At 41.3% G+C, this 2,307-nt stretch overlaps 1 long non-coding RNA gene across 1 annotated transcript; it reads left to right on the forward strand.

Annotated features, from left to right (window-relative positions):
- Window positions 1–227: 227 nt before the first annotated feature.
- LOC147927171 (uncharacterized) lies at window positions 228–1,282 on the forward strand. Its single transcript, XR_015581574.1, has 4 exons — window positions 228–421; window positions 505–672; window positions 773–848; window positions 1,067–1,282. It is a non-coding gene; the product is annotated as an uncharacterized LOC147927171 (long non-coding RNA).
- The last annotated feature ends 1,025 nt before the right edge of the window (window positions 1,283–2,307 follow it).

A 2,307-nucleotide genomic window follows, 5' to 3' on the forward strand; every position in this document is an offset into this window, starting at 1 on the left:
TAATAAACTTTAAATAATTTATTTTAAAATATTCTTTAAAGATTTAAACTTGATATAAAAGTTAGAAACTATAAACACTCTAAATTGGTTTGTTATAGCAATATCAATAATGTAACATCCTCTTTCTAAAATTGGGATGTAGGGAAAACCGAAGGAATTGATTTTTGGTTTAATTAAATTCTGGTTTAATTTAATAAAACCAAAAACCCTTATTTCTTCTTCTTTTTGTCGACACTTCCTCATTTTTGTGCTTTGATCGACATTGTCATCAGAGAGAGGGAGAGAAAGAGAGTTAACTCTTGGTTATTGAGTGTAAAGGAGAAAGAGAAGGAGATCAAGCTTTTTCCTTAGTGTTAAGAGAGAAACAGAACTGTCAGGGTTTGGGAGAAAGAAGATCCGATGGGTCAAATCGTTTTGAAAGGTATTGATTTTTGGTAGGGTTGTAGCTAAAAGATTTTCGTACACTCGCCTTTTTACAGAAGTGAATTTGGATTAATATTCTAGGAGATATTGGTATTTTCGTGAGGCGTTTCTTCTCATTCGCGGATTGAGACCAGCGGGTGTTACGGGGATGATTGCGGTTTCATCTATAATCTGATCGTGCTGAAATTTTGTGGGAAGCTTCTGGACGTATATACCTTGCTTCTCACCGGAGGGATTAGAAAGTTAACGGTTCGTTTTGGTTTCGTGGTTTCACTTGTGAGGTTGTTCTTTTCTATTTTTTTCTGGTAGTTTGTTTACAATATTTGTTTGTTGTTGTGATTGGTTGTAGGAACAAGTTTGGTTGTTCTTGGATATTGGAAAGCCTCTCATTTGGTTGTATTTAGTTTTGTGAATCACTTGTTAAGGTAAGTGCAGGACCATGGCTTATCTAAGCTGGAGATTTTTTCTAATCTGCTTGTTTATGTGTTGTTTGGCTTGTTGATTGTTGATTGATGATTGTTGGTTGATGGTTGATGGTTAGAGATGTCTCTATTGCTTGTGTGTATAGCCCAGTAGATGGGAGGATTGCCTTACTGAGTGTTTATTAAATACTCATGCATTGCAATATGTGTTTGTGGTGCAGGTAAAGGCAAAGTGTGACCGTGGAATCAGGGCGATGAAGAGGAGGATGTTCTAGTGGTTCATTTGGTTGTCTGGCTTCTGTTAGGTTGCTAGAGTGGAGTCCTAGAATGTTGTTTAGGATTGCTGGTTCTTTGGATGTTGTTTGGATCATTAGTTTGTGATTGGAATTAATATTGGCTATTTATATTTATTGGATATTGGTAATGTTTTCCGCTGATGATTGTGATTGTGGTTAGGTGGCTAGTGGGTATGGGACCACTAGTTGTAGTTTATTATTATATTATATTATATATTTGTTATTATTATTTATTATTAAAAAAAAAAAAAGTCGGTCGTTTCATTTTGGTATCAGAGCCCTTACGGTTCTAGGTTTGGGTTCACTAGGTTTCTGTTGTGATGTTTGGGATTGCATGTCTTGATTGATTATGTGAGTTAGTCAATTGTGTGTGGCATGGAGTCCTAGAACATCCTCTTCGAGCCTTCAATGAGATTCCACGGTGAGTTATTGTTATGTTTCTTTGTGTGGTATTGATTTGTTTTCTGCTTGTTAGCCTCTGTTCTTGGAAGATCAGTGGTTAAGGTGTTTGAGTTGTTGGTCGTGGACGGGGACGTGGTCGTGGTCATTGTCGGGCGGGTCCCAAGGCCAGCGAGTATGTACTCCAGAGTTCCACGAGGAGGTACGTCAGAGGGTCGCAAGCGTATCAGGAGGGACCAGAGGGGATTAGCCGGTGAGCGTGCCGGGGGTGCTGGGAACCCAGGTGTGGGGTTGCAGCAGGTGGAGCCCAGGGTCGAGATGATCGCTTGGCGGATCTGTTGGCGTGCTGTTGGAGCGGTTACCGAGAGGGGTACCAGTGTAGGCTCCAGTTGTGCCACATGTGGCGGGGTGCAGTCGAGGGCTGCGGATGTTGAGGACTTTCAAACTTACGTTAAGAGGATGGAGCGGTTGTAGATGACCGGTATGAGATTATTCTCAAGAGGTATCGGGCCTAGAGAGGCGGATATGTGGACATATGCAGTTGGAGTAGATATTTCTCTGCTTGGTGGTTAATCCAGTTGGATATTATAAGTTGAGTGGGCAGGTGTAACATTGCAATGTTATACTCGGATCACAGGAGGTAGTTGTGTCGAGAGATGTTTATAGTCGTTAAGGATTGTTGCTCCTGAGGGGATGGTGATTCCCCTGAATACCGATAGCTCGAGGGGCTGAGGGCTCCGAGAGTGGCAGAGGGGATGTTGTTCTCC

The sequence above is a fragment of the Camelina sativa genome, chromosome 15, assembly GCF_030686135.1.
Source record: "Camelina sativa cultivar CO46 ecotype springtype chromosome 15, ASM3068613v1".
NCBI lineage: Eukaryota > Viridiplantae > Streptophyta > Magnoliopsida > Brassicales > Brassicaceae > Camelina > Camelina sativa.